Here is a 17,926-nt window from a genome sequence, read left to right as displayed (position 1 = left end):
CATGAGAAATCTATTCTTTTTCACAAACAGACCATCAGGGGGCGCTGTATGGCTGATATTGTTATGAAACCCCTCCCACAAAGAAATTCTGAGTACGTACTCTTGGCAGTTTCCTGTCTGTGAACCCTGTTGCATTGTGGTAAATAGCTGTTTACAGCTTTTTCCAACTGCCAACACAGCAAGCAGCAGCTACATCACCTGCCAGCAGTAAAAATGTCACCATGTGTGAATGTCAGAATATAATTCAGGGATTCAAAATATTTTACAATGGGCAAACACTGACTAAATCATTTATACATAATTATTGTAAAAATGAAGCACTATTTTTATTACATTATTTTCACTGGAGTTCCTCTTTAACACGTTTTAACTGAAATCTTCTCCCCAATGCACTGCTATGGAAAAGACGCATACTAACGTGCACGGACGCGTACCAACTGATTAAAGCAGGAGGATCAGCCATACTATGCCAGGGAAAAAAACACATATATAAGTAGATAAATACTTGAGCTACTTACATAACACAAGTATTATACTGTCCACGTTTTGATTTCAGTGAATGTTATATAGTAAATGATGAGAATTCTGTTCCTGGTGGGGGCCGTGTCTTTTGCCCACAGTTAAGGCTAACTCGTGATGTCATTTCTGCCCTTTACTTTTTTTCTTGTCTCCTCCAATCGCTGAGTCGCCTCAGCCTTGCTTGTAAACACAAGTGAGCAGGGGATCGTGTTTCAGATAAGCAGCTAGCAGGGAAATAAAGGTAAGAGGAGGAATAGATTATAGATAAAAGGAACCCCCAGCATGCAATTCTTTGGCACGACTACTAAAGGGCCAGTGTTCCTTAAGTATGTGATAACTCCAAATAATAACAGCAGAAAAAGTTTTGAATGCAGACTTAGCATCTTTATCACTTAATACGCTCGGACCAGTTGCTGTTGAAATTTGATTTTTATGGTGACGATAACGCTTTAAGTGTAAATGGGCTCTAAAGCAGGCCATACACTGGCTCGATTCCCGGCCGTTTCGACAGCAGATTCGATCCTGGGATCGAATCTGCTGCCAATCGTTCGCGGTAAACGCAGCCGCCGATCCGATTCCCTCCCGGAATCGGATCGGTCCGTCGATCGCGCCGTGCGGGAAATTACCCTCGATCGCCCGCGGGTAAAGTGCGCGTCGCTAGCGGCGGCCGATCCGATCAAGTATACATTACCTGAGGCTGGCTCCCGGGCGTCTTCTCCGTGCTGCACGGCTCTGTTCCGGCTCCATCCATCCCGGCGCTTCCTGTGTCACTGCAGTGACCAGGAAGTTCAAATAGAGGGCGCTCTATTTGAACTTCCTGGTCACGGAGTAACCGTAATGGAGCCGGAACAGAGCCGTGCAATGCGGAGAAGACGCCCGGGAGCCAGCGTCAGGTAATGTATACGGGGGGGGGGGGGGGGGGGACAGGCGGCAGGAGCAGCTCAGCAGATGGTGAATCGGTTTCAGGCTGAAATCGATTCACAATCTGTTTGCAGTAAAGGCAGCCATACGATCCCTCTCTGATCAGATTCGATCAGATAGGGATCTGTCAGCTGGTCGATCTAATGGCACATCGACCAGTGTATGGCCACCAGTGCTGCTCAACAGGATACCGGATATCCGAATAGACTCGGATATCCGACTTTTTTAGGCCTATCCGATCGGATCCGGATTCCGGATAGCTGGTCCAGTATCCGGATAGCTATCTGCGGATAGTTGGCTGGGCTATACGGATATCCGCAGATAGTACGGATATCCGCGGATATCTGGACCAGTGAAACACTGCATGAGGTCCAGACGTCATGGGAGCCAATCAGAGGGCTCCCAGCAGAAGCACCAGAAACCAATCACAGAGGGGAACCCTGGCCAGCCCCACCTGACCTCATTAAGCCAATCAGAGGCCTCCCAGCCTAAACCCTGGCTCCCAATCACAGAAAGGAACACTGGCCAGCCCCCCTGGTATAATAAGGAGGGCTGCCATGATGAGACAGATCGTCCTGGCTTGCTGAATGCTTCCTGAGAGACATGCTCCTGCTCCATTGCTGGTGCCCTACAAAGGGCTGTACATAGTTATAAACCTAAGCTGTTCAGTGATTAACCCCTTCACAATCACTACAGTATAGTTAAATCATTCATTTGCTTCATTGATGTCATAAATGTGACATTAAGAGTGTGTGCTGCAGTGCTGCTGCAGCTGCCTGCTATGTGATTGTGTGTGTGTTGTACACACACCAGGCCAGGTGCTGCCTGCCTGCCACGAGCAAACACGTGCAAAGTGCCACGTGCAAACACATGCACAGTGCAAACACGTGCAAAGTGCAAACACGTGCAAACTGCAAACACGTGCAAACTGCAAAAATGTGCAAACACGTGAAAACACGTGCAAAAATGTGCAAACACGTGCAAACACGTGCAAAGTGCCACTTTGCACATGGCACTTTGAACGTGTTTGCACGTGTTTGCACTTTCCACATTTTTGCACTTTGCACGTGTTTGCACTTTGCACATTTTTGCACGTGTTTGCACGTGTTTGCACATTTTTGCATGTGTTTGCACATTTTTGCATGTGTTTGCGCGTGTTTGCACATTTTTTGCATGTGTTTGCACATTTTTGCATGTGTTTGCGCGTGTTTGCACATTTTTGCATGTTTGCACGTGTTTGCACTTTGCACATTTTTGCATGTGTTTGCACATTTTTGCATGTTTGTGCGTGTTTGCACATTTTTGCATGTGTTTGCACATTTTTGCATGTGTTTGCACATTTTTGCATGTGTTTGCGCGTGTTTGCACATTTTTGCATGTGTTTGCACTTTGCACATTTTTGCATGTGTTTGCACATTTTTGCATGTTTGCGCGTGTTTGCACCTTTTTGCATGTGTTTGCACATTTTTGCATGTGTTTGCGCGTGTTTGCACATTTTTGCATGTGTTTGCACCTTTTTGCATGTGTTTGCACATTTTTGCATGTGTTTGCACATTTTTGCATGTGTTTGCGCGTGTTTGCACATTTTTGCATGTGTTTGCACTTTGCACATTTTTGCATGTGTTTGCACATTTTTGCATGTTTGCGCGTGTTTGCACATTTTTGCATGTGTTTGCACATTTTTGCATGTGTTTGCGCGTGTTTGCACATTTTTGCATGTGTTTGCACATTTTTGCATGTGTTTGCACATTTTTGCATGTGTTTGCGCGTGTTTGCACATTTTTGCATGTGTTTGCACTTTGCACATTTTTGCATGTGTTTGCACATTTTTGCATGTTTGCGCGTGTTTGCACATTTTTGCATGTGTTTGCACATTTTTGCATGTGTTTGCGCGTGTTTGCACATTTTTGCATGTGTTTGCACATTTTTGCATGTGTTTGCACGTGTTTGCACTTTGCACATTTTTGCATGTGTTTGCACATTTTTGCACGTGTTTGCACATTTTTGCATGTGTTTGCGCGTGTTTGCACATTTTTGCATGTGTTTGCACATTTTTGCATGTGTTTGCACGTGTTTGCACTTTGCACATTTTTGCATGTGTTTGCACATTTTTGCACGTGTTTGCACATTTTTGCATGTGTTTGCGCGTGTTTGCACAATTTTGCATGTGTTTGCACGTGTTTGCACTTTGCACATTTTTGCACGTGTTTGCACATGTTGGCACTTGGCACTTTGCACATGGCACTTTGCCCTTGGCACTTGGCCCTTTGCACTTGACACTTGGCCCTTTGAACTTGGCCCTTTGCATTAGGCACTTGGCCCTTTGCACTTGACACTTGGCCCTTTAAACTTGGCACTTTGTATTAGGCACTTGGCCCTTTGCACTTGACACTTGGCCCTTTGAACTTGGCCCTTTGCATTAGGCACTTGGCCCTTTGCACTTGACACTTGGCCCTTTAAACTTGGCACTTTGCATTAGGCACTTGGCCCTTTGCACTTGGCCCTTTGAACTTGGCACTTGGCCCTTTGCACTTGACACTTGGCCCTTTGCACTTGACACTTGGCCCTTTGCACTTGACACTTGGCCCTTAAAACTTGGCACTTTGCATTAGGCACTTGGCCCTTTGCACTTGACACTTGGCCCTTTAAACTTGGCACTTTGCATTAGGCACTTGGCCCTTTGCACTTGACACTTGGCCCTTTGCACTTGGCCCTTTGCACTTGACACTTGGCCCTTTGCACTTGGCCCTTTGCACTTGACACTTGGCCCTTTGAACTTGGCCCTTTGCATTTGGCACTTTGCACTTGGCCCTTTGACAGCCTTTTTTTGTGGGGGGGGGGATTTTAAGTCCCCACATCATCAATTAGTGTTCCCCTTTGAAAAAGAATGATGCTACATGCCTAATTGACCCTTACAAACCTTTTTAAAGCAATTTAAAGGCCACTTCCGGTTTTCAATCCGGATATCCGAATCCGGTCGGATACTGGGGTCGGATATCCGAATCGGATTCGGATAGGAAAATTTTGAATTCGGATATCCGACCCGGATCGGATAGCGGGGTATCCGGATCCGAATCGGATTCGGATTTTGAAAAGGGGTATCCGAGCAGCACTGATGGCCACCTTTAGTCTGACACTTTGATTTGAAAAGGCTGACGCTGTGCTGGTATTTTTCTGGCAACAGTGCCATCTAGTGGCACCCAGTTTTCCTATGTCTGACTATGATTGACATTGGACCTTTGAAGGTAGGGATGACAATGCTTAGGAGAGCTCACGGAGAAGCATGTGATCAGTTTGATACAGCTGATAGAGTTGTAAAGCTCTGATTGGCTGGTCCTGATCTTGCGGTAAACCAGGAAGCCATCACAGCAAATCAGAACCTTACAAATCTATCAGCTGAACAAACTGATCACATGCTTCTCCGTGAGTTTTCCTAACTCCTAAGCATTGTCATCCCTATATGAAGGTAAAGGCCGATGTCGGACTAAAGGTGCTCATATACGATACAAGCAAATAGTTTGATTTTTTTTTTTATCAACTGAAAAACATTTTTTTTTTTTTTTGCTAAAAATCTGATCGATTGTGTTGGAAAAATCAGGCTGATTGTTTTGAAAATGATATGGTGTATGGTAAGTTTGATAAATAATTTAATAGGTCAAAATCTTATAAAAAAATAAAATTAAGAAATTGAATCCTGTATCATCATCTTCAGTCCGACCAAGGATTAGAAAGGTAAAAGGAAAGGAATATGGCGGCCTCCATATCCCAGGCTCTGGCGTCCTTTAACCTTGCAGATGGTGCAGCAGTCAGATTGCCAGAGGTTCTAGAACTGCCCTTACAGGGAGAGCTACAGTACAATCGGTTTGTATCGTCATGCATTGGTTTGTCACATGTGTGGGGCTGCTGCATGTCGTAATATTGTGTAGATGAAATAAACTGATTTTACAGAAGTAAAGATGGCGTTTTCTTCACCGTCCACATTAGGAGCTGATCCAGAACGCAGACGACGCTAAGGCCAGCGAGGTCATTTTCATCTATGATGAGCGAGAGTACGGGAAGGACTCCCTCTACTCCAAGAAACTCCAGGTTGTCCAAGGTAAGAGTCGTGCTCCACAGACGGGTAAAGCTAGGCGCACACAAACCCAATCCTCGTTCAATCGATTTAAAAAATGTCATTGGTAATGAATAGACTGCAGTACTGTATTGTTGTATCTATGGTCCGTTACCTGTATTGTTCTGTCAACCCTGTTATCATTGTCTGTAAGCCTATTTATTGTACAGCGCTGCGTAATATGTATAAATCTAATAAATAATAATAATAATAATACAATGCAATGCAATCAATGTGCAGTAGATTTTGTAGTGGAGGGAGATCCCACAGGAGAAAAGCAAAAAAAAAAAAGACTGATTTTGCATGCTAAAATGTGTACCCAGCCTAATAGATTGGAGTTCAGTAGCCTGGTAAGGGCTTCTTCACATCTAAAATCCAAATCGCTGACGCCATTGATTTTTTTTCTTTCTTTTTTTCAATTTTTTTCGTGCACTTTTGTAAGCGCTTTTGCAAAGCAATTTTTTTTTTTTGCACTTCTGACGTCAGTCAGGAAGTGAACTCTTTCACCCGGAAATAAATAAATAAAATGTACGTGCTGGAAAATCACTATACAAAGCATTTTTTTCAAGCGCTTTGTGATTTCCCTATACCTTCTAGTGAGGCAAATCGCCCCGAAAATGGCCCAGGCATCGCTTTGGTGAGCTGATCAGAATCAAACCACTCAGATGTGAACACTCTCATAGGGAATCATTGGACAAGCGCTTTTAGGGTGATTTTGAAAATCGATGGTGCTTTAAAAAAAAGAAGAGAGAGTACACAGAGCTGGACAGGACTCGCATGAAGACCTGGAAGCAAAGAGAAATGAGGGATGAGTGTTTTTTGCTCAGGCACCTGTCTAGTACTCTGAGCCTCCCTTGAGGAACCTACTATATACAGTATATAGTAACACAGTTTGGTTAAGGGTACTTTCACAGGAGGACGTTGCGTTTTGATGCGACGTTAAAGTCACAACGCAAACTCACAACGCAACGCCCCAAAAAAGTCGCACAGCAACTCTATGCCCCGTTATCGTCGCATACAGTAGGCATACCGGCAATGAAAAGTATGCTTCCAAGTCATTACTGAGCATGTGCAAACAGTCCAACGCAGCTAATAACGCGTATAACACACAGCATGCAGCACTTTCTAATAATGCTACACGTTACACACAAACGCAATGTGTGTACTGCGAATGTCGCGCAGACTTAGTATTGCTGTGCGTTAGACCGTGTTGAAACATTTTTTAAAGTGTGACTCTAGCGTTGCACTGTGAAAGAGGCCTAAAAGAAGACATCCAGCCATCAAGTTCAACCAGAAAGAAAAAAATACAATAAACTGTCCTGAACCAGCACATATCCCAATTGATCTATGGGAAGGCAAAAAAAACTTACAAGGCCTGTACCAATTAGCCTTAAAGAAACTCTGAAGCGAGAATAAAACTCGCTTCAGAGCTTATATTCAGCAGGCGTATATCAAAAAAGGGCGCCTGGAAAAAAGGGCGCGGGGTGTAGCCGAAATTATAAGTTTGAATGCAAAACCGTATTTTCCGTTTAAGAGGTTATAAATATAATTTAATGCTAAATACGTTAAATAAACAGAAATGAAATGGCAAAATACCGTCTATAACAGTAAACGAATTCTGAAATAAAACGTCAAATAGCGTCTATAGCAAAAACGATATTTATACTTGTATTAAGCATAGTACTAGAATGGTAGGTTTTACAGGTATTTTACTACAATTATACCTAAGTTTAGGGTCACAGATATCTCTCCTTATCCCTATCCCTCACACCTAGACCCCCCTTTGTGTAAATATACATAATGTAATAAATTGTATATATTACATATATTGTACTATAACTATACCTAACCTTACTCTCATACAGAGCCCTCCCTATACCTATCCCTAACCCCTAGACCCCCCTGGTGGTGTGTAAACCTAAGACTCCCCTGGTGGTGCCTAAACCTAAGACCCCCCTGTTGGTGCCTAAACCTAAGACTCCCCTGGTGGTGCCTAAACCTAAGACCCCCCTGTTGGTGCCTAAACCTAAGACCCCCCTGTTGGTGCCTAAACCTAAGACTCCCCTGGTGGTGCCTAAACCTAAGACCCCCCTGTTGGTGCCTAAACCTAAGACTCCCCTGGTGTTGCCTAAACCTAAGACCCCCCTGGTGGTGCCTAAACCTAAGACCCCCTGGTAGTGCCTAAACCTAAGACTCTCCTGGTGGTGCCTAAAACTAACCACCCCCCTGGTGGTGTATATTGCACTGTATGTATACCTAACCCTCCCTGTAACTATCCCTAACCCCTAGACCCCCCTGGTGGTGCCTAAACCTAAGACCCCCTGGTGGTGCCTAAACCTAAGACTCCCCTGGTGGTGCCTAAACCTAAGACCCCCCTTCTGGTGCCTAAACCTAAGACCCCCCTGGTGGTGCCTAAAGCTAACCACCACCCTGGTCCTAACCCTCCCTGTACCTATCCCTAACCCCTAGACCCCCTAGTAATGCCTAAACCTAACCATCCCCACTGCACAAAACACGCTAAACACATATAAACAATAATATATTTAATCCTTAAAATACTTCACTCCAAATAACATGAATAAAATAATTTATATATTTGTAATAGAATAACTAGCCTTAAAATCACGTAGAAATCTTAAAATAACAGTAATTTGTAATAGAATAACTAGCCTTAAAATCACGTAGAAATCTTAAAATAACAGTAATATTTAAAGCGATATTTTAGTAACTATAATCAACGCATTAGAAGTGTAAAAACAAAGTTAATACCATAAGCGATGTATTTCTAATACAATCAGCTTTAGAAACGTTATTCAAGCATTATACATATGAAAACGAATTTTAAATGATAAAAGAAGTGTAAACGAAATTTTAGTTGTTATAGTTTTATAAGCGCATTTTTAAAATGAAAAAACTAGTTAAAACCCATATAAGCGAAATTTACAAACGGGAAAATAAGTATAATACAAAGTTTAAACGAACTTGTAAACGATATTTGTTATAAACTTTATCCTGTAAACGAAAACCTTTGTTAACACGATCCCTGTAAACGCTATTTCTCGTGCGCCCTTTTTTCCTGTCGGGCGCCGAATAGCCGATATTTTGCATTGCAGTCTATGGCGGCGCCCTTTTTGTCCACTATCCCTGTGCGCCCTTTTTTACTAGTTCCATTCAGCAGGGGCAAGTGTGCCCCTGCTAAAACGCCGCTATCACGCGGCTAAACGGGGGTCCCTTACCTCCCAAATCCCCTCGTGGTGCCCGGGGATCTCTTCCTGGTGAGGCAGCAGGGCTAATCTCCGCCTCTTCCCCGCCCCTCTCAGTCTTCCTTCACTGAGAGGGGCCGGGCGGGGGAGAGGCGGCGATGCGCCGCTGATAGACACGCTGAGAGGCTGCGACTGTTAGCCCTGCCTCAACAGCAGCAAAATCTACGACCAAGTTGGTCGTGGATTTTGCAGGGGGGAATTTGGGAGGTAAGGGACCCCCGTTCAGCCGTGGGATAGCAGCGTTTTAGCAGGGGCACACATGCCCCTGCTGAATATAAGCTCTTAAGTGAGATTTATTTTCGCTTCAGTGTCTCTTTAAAAGGGAAAAATTCCTTCTTTACTCCAGATGGCAGTCAGATAAGTCCCTGGATCAAATCTTCTGGGATTCACCTATTATAGCCATGGATGCCCTTCAATAGAGTGACCATATTTTTGTGGGTCCAACCTGGGACGTGGGGGGGCGGCGCGCGCGAAAAGTGGGGAGGACTGAGCGCGCAGCGGCGAAGACTGGGGGGGTTGTTGCGCCGCGCCGAAAAAATGGGCGTGGCCATGACATTGTATGGGCGGAGCTAACGTAATGATGTAACAGCGAGGCATAAGAAAGCAGTGTTTACGCCATGATGTGGACAAACGAGACTTTGCATCATGGGTGTGCAGAAACTGTGTGATGCTAATAGTATACCGTAACCACAAAGCAGCAAACATAGCCATCTATGACCAATCAAATAATAAATGTAGTAACAGTTACCCCGGACACCATAAAATAAACGCAATAGGCAACATGTCAGCACAAAATAACCGCAATGCGGGCAACATGTCAGTACAAAATAAACGCAATGCGGGCAACATGTCGGTACAAAATAAACGCAATGCGGGCAAACATTTCACCAGAAAAGAAACGCACTGCGGGCAAACATTTCGCTAGAAAAGAAACGCACTGCGGGCAAACATTTCGCTAGAAAAGAAACAATGCGGGCAAACATTTCACCAGAAAAGAAACGCACTGCGGGCAAACATTTCGCTAGAAAAGAAACAATGCAGGCAAACATTTCCCCAGAAAAGAAACGCAATGCGGGCAAACATTTCGCTAGAAAAGAAACAATGCGGGCAAACATTTCGCTAGAAAAGAAACGTAATGCGGGCAAACATTTCACCTGGAAAAGAAACCTAATGCGGGCAAACATTTCACCTGGAAAAGAAACCTAATGCGGGCAAACATTTCACCTGGAAAAGAAAGCATTTACTCACCTGGCAGAAGTGTCCGGCCTCTGGCGTGCTGCTCCGTCCCGGGACCGTCTTGTTACTCCTGCTCTTCTCTCCCGCGCTGACAGGGCTACGGCAAGATGGCGCCCGAAGCCCTGTACTGTACAAATAGGTCTCCAGTACAGGGCTTCCGCAGCCATCTTGCCGTAGCCCTGCTCGCCTGCCGGTGTCGGAAACAGACACCGGAAGAGGAGGCTGGAGCGGGGCTGCAGGCAATGAACTGGCACAGCGTCTATAGACGCCGCTGCCAGTTCATTGAGGAGAGAGTGGCCAGAGTCCCGAGGCCGGGACGTCCCGCTGCTGAAAGCGGGACGTTTCCCGGGACCTCATTAAGCCTGGGACAGCGGACCCCGAATCCGGGACGCGTCCCGGGCAATCCGGGACGTCTGGTCACTCTACCTTCAATGCAAGGAAAGCATCCAAGCCCTCTTTAAATGCAGATATAGAGTTTGCCATAACTTCTTCCGCTAGTCTGTTGGTACAACTCTAGGAACAAAAAGCTCATCTGCCAAGCGTTTGTATTGCCCTGTGATGTATTTATGCCTGTTAATCAGGTCACTGTTCAGTTGCCTTTTTTCCAAGCTAAATAAGCCCAGTGTGCTTATTGTCGCTGAGTGCTTCCAAAGACTGTCAGCTCCGTACTACTCACGTGCATGCGCTGTAGGAAACCACCTGTTTTTGGAAGCTCAGGAACACGATTGCTTCTGAGGGCTCCTAGCGGCGGCACTGTTGAACAGGGAACAGCACTGGAACAATTCCACCAACAGAGAATAGGGAAGGCTCTGAAGGATCCAGAGCCTTCCCTCTCTGTAGGTAAGTATCTAACTTGTTTTACTTTAATTATACATGTTCACTTGAAGTGTAGGTTATAATCTAAAGAACAGGAGTCCGATCTCTTTTAAGAAGAAAACAAAAACAAAAAACATATATTACTATTCTTTGCTCATGTAGCTTTCTGCTCTTCCAGGTCCAGCTCTTCTGGCCTACAACAATGAGGTGTTCTCTGACCAAGACTGGGACGGGATCCAGAGGCCCGGTAACAGCATCAAGCGCAAAGATCCGGACACGGTGGGAAGATTTGGACTTGGGTTCAACTCCGTGTACCATATTACAGGTCGGTATGAAGTGAGGTTGAGGGTATCAGAGTAAGCACAAGTTGGTACATGTGTGATATGGATCCAGCAGTAGACCAATCCAAAAATCTCAATAAACTAGGGACCGACCGTTCACCCTTGACCACTAATCTGTTCACAACATGCTGTGCTTGTCCTTGCTGTGAACTGTTAAGGAGAACTTGGAACAAAAAAAGTTCCCCTGGGGGGTACTCACCTCGGGAGGGGGAAGCCTCAGGGTCCCAATGAGGCTTCCCACTCCCCTGTAGCTGCAGGCAATCCAGCGCTGGCTCCCCCGAAGTGTCCGGCAATCCTCCCTCGACAAGCCTGATAAGCGCTGATTTATTTACTTTTCCTGGCTCCAGCGGAGGCACTGTTGTAGCTCTCCACACGGAGATAGGCAGAAATAGCTGATCTCCGTCGGGTCCGCTCTACTGCGCAGGAGCAGGAGACTTGCGCCTGCGCAGTAGAGCGGCCCGACAGCGATCGGCTATTTCCACCTATCTCCGAGCGGAGAGCCAATACTGCACCTGCACTTGAGCCGGGAAGGTAAATATTTACATCCCCACTGTTCGGGGAGCTTTATCTCTGCCACCATTTGACCGAGGAGGATGGGGGAAGCCTCAATAAGATCCAGAGGCTTTCCCCACCCCAGGTGAGTACCCCCCAGGGGAGGTTTTTCTCATTACAGGTTTTCTTTAAGGTGGTTACCCGTTTGCAGAGTTGACGTCCTTCTACCAACCATCTTTAGAGGAGAATGAACTTGCTTTCTACAAGTGCTTCCCCCACTATCATCATATTGAGAGGGGTGATCTGGCAGCTTTCCTGCTGTCAGTGTCAGAGTGAGATGTCTAGCACCTTCCCTATTAGCCTCCAATAGTAGACCTTTGTGTATTGCTAATTAGCCTTCAATAGTAGACAATTTGTGTATTGCTATATGCACACGTTAGATTATCCTCTGCCCTGGCTGAGTTTAAAGACCGTCTCAGCCGAGAATCTAGCCCCTCCTTCTTTAGTATAGATGGAGGTGTAGTGCAGCTATAATAACTAAAGGTAGCCATACATCTAGCGACGATGGGCAGATTCAACCAAGAGACCAATCTCTCTCTATTACACACATAGCAGAAGCAGAGCGAAGTGAGAAATGATCACTAGATACTTTGATACTAGATATTTAAAAATAGCAGCTATGCAATAGCAGCTTTAATAGCAAATAAACTATACTTGTAGTTTGGAAACATACGATATTACTTGTGCACAAAAACAAATATATACGATAACTGTATGAGTAATAAAAAGAAGGAAAATGTGTTTGTATTCAATCCAATAGTGATTGGCCAATGACTGATCAATTTTGCCACCACCATGTAGCATAAGGGCCAACCGATTTTGTATAATATGAGGAGATTGTATAGGTACACTTTCAAACTACATGGAAATGGTCAAATGTGGCCAATGATTGGCCAATCAAAATTTGTGTGTCAGGCTTAAAATACTTAAAATATGTTTGGTATTAGAGTACTTGTTTGCCTACTCTTTAGTACTTTTTTAATTGCTAAGTGCTGAGAAGTTACTCTTTAGACAAGGTGAAAACGCATCTCCTGGCAGAAAATGCAGGAAAAAAAGCTTATTGGAGCCGTAGTATCTTTGTACTTGCTTTTAGCAATGGCCCGTGATATGCTATGAATTGTGGCTTTCATGCAAATGATATGTGGCTTGAAATTGGACCAGTCATCAGTATCGGCAGAAAGTGCCTCTGATTGGCCATAACCCACTTTGCATCGAATTTGCATGCTAACAGAAATAATTAGCATCCCACTGACTATATTTACTTTTTTCTGCATATGAACAGTTTATTAACAGCTTCCTGTAGTGAATTAATTTCCTGCAACGCCTTCTCACATTCGTATATGTCCTGTTTCCTACCAGATTACCCAGCCATCTTCAGTGGAAACAATTTTGGCTTTCTGGACCCCCAGGAAGAGATCTTGCACAGAGGAGGTCGTCTGTGGAACATTGAGAAAGATGGCCGTGAGATAGAGGAACTTTCAGATCAATTTCAACCTTTCCAAAAGGCCTTGGAGTCCCTTGACGTGGGCTCCTGGGAGGAAATTCGCCATTCCGGACATTTCAGGGGAACCCTCTTTCGTTTCCCTCTCCGATTAGATCCTTCTGAAATTTCAGAAAACATTTACAGTTCAGAGAGGGTCCAAGAGCTGTTTGAGTCTTTCATAAAAGATGCCAGCATCAGCCTTCTTTTCCTCCGTCACGTGACTAGAGTGTCTCTGAAGAAAATTGACAAGGAAGGAGTGCTAACACCACTCTTAAGCACTGTTGTTTCTATTGAAGAGACCCATGAAAGCACTACAGCTGGGCTGGATGTTAAAACACACCTGAAAGTTACTACACTAACACGTTGTGGAAGTGAAGAGGAAGAAAGTAAGTGGTTGGTGACCTCTTGTGCTGTCCAAGATGACTTATTTCCAGACTTGACAGAGTTGAGCATCAAACTCTGCAACAAACCATCACTTGACCTGGCATACCCCTTATCTGAGACCAATATGGACTTGTATGGAGGTCGGTTAAGTTGCATTTTGCCCCTTCCAGACAAAGTGGAGAATCGGACTGGTCTACCCTTATTAATAAATGGGTGTTTTGATCTTACTGATGACAGGAGAAGCTTGAAGTAGCTTGAAGTAGACCAGCAACATGATGAAGCTGCCAAGTGGAACCATATCCTGGTGGAACAGGTTTTGCCTCTGCTATATACACATGCAGTCCGTAATTAGAGTTGGGCCGAACCTCCGATTTTCGGTTCGCGAACCGGGTTCGCGAACTTTCGCGAAAGGTTCGGTTCGCGTTAAAGTTCGCGAACCGCAATAGACTTCAATGGGGATGCGAACTTTGAAAAAAAAAATTAATTATGCTGGCCACAAAAGTGATGGAAAAGATGTTTCAAGGGGTCTAACACCTGGAGGGGGGGATGGCGGAGTGGGATACATGCCAAAAGTCCCCGGGAAAAATCTGGATTTGACGCAAAGCAGCGTTTTAAGGGCAGAAATCACATTGAATGTTAAATGACAGGCCTAAAGTGCTTTCAAACATCTTGCATGTGTATACATCAATCAGGTAGTGTAATTAAGGTACTGCTTCACACTGACGCACCAAACTCATCGTGTAACGCACCGCAAACAGCTGTTTGTGTAGTGACGGCCGTGCTGGACTGGTGCGCACCATGGCGAGAGTGCAGGTTTTGGTGGCTTTACAGCCCATATGGTCAGTCACCTGGCTGATGTAGCTGAATGACAGAACAGTGACTGTCCAGCTGATCAAATTTGGTCTGACCACAATGAGGCAACGACCTTATTATCGTGGGTGTGCCCCCCGAGACACTCATCTAGGCGCCGGTCATTGCTCCATTGTGATACGCAAGCCCCTTCACCACGGCAAGGTAATGATCACGAAGGGGAATGGGCGCATGTTCATGCCTTTTCTTTTGTTGTTGCAGCTGCCCGCAGTGCAGCCAGAAAAATTAGGCAGTCATGTACACGCACCCGAAAAATTATTACAGCGGCCGCTGCTAGCAGCGGCCTAAAAAATTCAGCAATCCGCCTGGAGTCCCGGACCCTGTTGGTGGTGGCGGAGAAGGTAGTGAAGCGGCCTGCAGGCAGACATGCTGTGTGGAGGGACTGGGAGCGACTTAGTCTTCTTGGGGCAGGCCAGGCAGCCAGTCACACGGCGTGCAGGCAGAGATGCTGTATGTGCGGGGACTGACTTAGTCTTGGGGCGGGCAGCAGCCCTCCGGGATCCATGCCTCATTCATTTTTATAAAGGTGAGGTACTTAACACTTTTGTGACTTAGGCGACTTCTCTTCTCTGTGACAATGCCTCCAGCTGCGCTGAAGGTCCTTTCTGAGAGGACGCTTGCGGCAGGGCAGGAGAGAAGTTGGATGGCAAATTGGGACAGCTCTGGCCACAGGTCAAGCCTGCGCACCCAGTAGTTCAAGGGTTCCTCATCGCTGTTCACAGCAGTGTCTACATCCACACTTAAGGCCAGGTAGTCGGCTACCTGCCGTTCCAGGCGTTGGTGGAGGGTGGATCCGGAAGGGCTACGGCGAGGCGTTGGACTAAAGAACGTCCGCATGTCCGACATCACCATGAGATCGCTGGAGCGTCCTGTCTTTGACTGCGTGGACACGGGAGGAGGATTAGTGGCAGTGGTACCTTGCTGGCGTTGTGCCGTCACATCACCCTTAAAGGCATTGTAAAGCATAGTTGACAGCTGGTTCTGCATGTGCTGCATCCTTTCCACCTTCCGGTGAGTTGGTAACAGGTCCGCCACTTTGTGCCTGTACCGAGGGTCTAGTAGTGTGGCCACCCAGTACAGCTCATTCCCCTTGAGGTTTTTTATACGGGGGTCCCTCAACAGGCAGGACAGCATAAAAGACGACATCTGCACAAAGTCGGATCCAGTACCCTCCATCTCCTCTTGCTCTTCCTCAGTGACGTCAGGTAAGTCAACCTCCTCCCCCCAGCCGCGAACAATACCACGGGAAGGTTGCGCAGCACAAGCCCCCTGCGACGCCTGCTGCGGTTGTTCTCCTGCCGCTGTCCCCTCCTCCTCCTCCTCCTCCCCCAAAGAAACACCTTGCTCATCATCCTCTGAGTCTGACTCATCTTCTGCACATGACCTCTCTTCTTCCTCCTCCTCCCCCCTCTGTGCTGCCGCAGGTGTTGAGGAAACAGCTGGGTCTGATGAAAATTGGTCTCATGCCTGTTCCTGCCGTAACGGTTCCTGGTCACGCTCATTCGCAGCTTCATCCGCCACTCTACGCACAGCACGCTCCAAGAAGTACGCGTAGGGAATTAAGTCGCTGATGGTGCCCTCACTGCGGCTCACCAGGTTGGTCACCTCCTCAAACGGCCGCATGAGCCTGCATGCATTTTTCATCATTGTCCAGTTGTCGGGCCAGAACATCCCCATCTTCCCAGACTGTTTCGTTCTACTCCAGTTGTAGAGGTACTGGGTGACGGCTTTCTTCTGTTCTAGCAGGCGGGAGAACATGAGGAGGGTCGAGTTCCAGCGAGTGGGGCTATCGCAAATGAGGCGTCTCACCGGCATGTTGTTTTTACGCTGAATTTCTGCAAATCGTGCCATGGCTGTGTAAGAGCGCCTCAAATGCCCACAGAACTTCCTGGCCTGCTTCAGGACATCCGCTAAGCCAGGGTACTTTGCCACAAATCTTTGAACCACCAGATTCATGACATGTGCCATGCAGGGTATGTGTGTCAGCTTCCCCATATGCAAAGCGGCAAGCAGATTGCTGCCGTTGTCGCACACCACGTTGCCTATCTCCAGGTGGTGCGGGGTCAGCCACTCATCCACCTGTTTCTTAAGAGCAGCCAGGAGAGCTGCTCCAGTGTGACTCTCCGCTTTGAGACAAGTCATGTCTAAGATGGCGTGACACCGTCGTACCTGGCATGCAGCATAGGCCCTGCGGAGCTGGGGCTGTGTAGCTGGAGAGGAGAACTGCCACTCAGCCAAGGAGGAGGAGGAGGACAGCGAAGAGCATGTAGCAGGAGGAGAGGAGGTGGCAGGAGGCCTGCCTGCAAGCCGTGGAGGTGTCACAATTTGGTCCGCCGCTTTCTGCTTGCCATCGTTCACCACCAGGTTCACCCAATGGGCTGTGTAGGTAATGTAGCGGCCCTGCCCGTGCTTGGCAGACCAGGCATCCGTGGTCAGGTGTACCCTTGACCCAACGCTCTTCGCAAGAGATGACACCACTTGCCTCTCAACTTCACGGTGCAGTTGGGGTATGGCCTTTCTGGAAAAATAAGTGCGGCCTGGCATCTTCCACTGCGGTGTTCCGATGGCCACAAATTTACGGAAGGCCTCAGAGTCCACCAGCCGGTATGGTAACAGCTGGCGAGCTAACAGTTCCGCCACGCCAGCTGTCAGACGCCGGGCAAGGGGGTGACTGGCCAAAAGTGGCTTCTTCCGCTCAAACATTTCCTTCACGGACACCTGACTGCTGCTGTGGGCAGAGGAGCAGGAACCGCTCAAGGGCAGAGGCGGAGTGGAGGAGGGTGCCTGTGAAGGTGCAAGGGAGAGAGCGGCATAAGCAGATGATGCACCTGAAGGAGGAAGAGGAGAAGGAGGGTGACTTTGCTTTTGTGTGCTGCTGCTGCTTTTGCTCAGGTGGCCATCCCATTGCTGTTTGTGCCTTTTCTGCAGGTGCCTTCGTAAGGCACTTGTCCCTACGTGAGTGTTGGCCTTTCCACGGCTCAATTTTTGTTGGCAGAGCGAACAGATGGCTTTGGTCCGATCTGAGGCACACACATTAAAAAATTTCCACACCGCTGAGCCACCCTGGGATGTGGGCACCTCAGCAGCTCATGCTGAAGGGCAAGTTGGCTGGCTGTACATAGGTGGCGAATCTGGCGATACATGGTGCCGGACTCTGCCACCAGCTGTTTCTGACGAAGAGCTGCCCCAGCTTCTTTCAGCAACTTCTATCCTCCTACTACTCTCTGACTCCCCCTCTGAACTGTCCCCCTCTTCATCTCCTCTATTGGGAACATACAGAGGATCCCTATCATCGTCATCATCGTAATCATCCTGCCCAGCTTCGCTTGCCTCAGAAAAATCCAAATGTGTAGGTCCTTCATCCTCCTTACACGTTACATCCATAGTGTTGTCGCGTAACGCAGACATATGAGCTGGTGAAAATTCATCT

At 46.8% G+C, this 17,926-nt stretch overlaps 1 pseudogene; it reads left to right on the top strand.

Annotated features, from left to right (window-relative positions):
• Positions 1 to 17,926, top strand: part of LOC137522247 (sacsin-like) — a 97,372-nt pseudogene that overhangs the window by 54,101 nt on the left and 25,345 nt on the right.

Source organism: Hyperolius riggenbachi, chromosome 6 (assembly GCF_040937935.1).
Source record: "Hyperolius riggenbachi isolate aHypRig1 chromosome 6, aHypRig1.pri, whole genome shotgun sequence".
NCBI classification, from domain to species: Eukaryota; Metazoa; Chordata; class Amphibia; order Anura; family Hyperoliidae; genus Hyperolius; species Hyperolius riggenbachi.
Note: the sequence above shows the minus strand (reverse complement) of the source record. Positions and strands in the feature narration are given on the sequence as shown.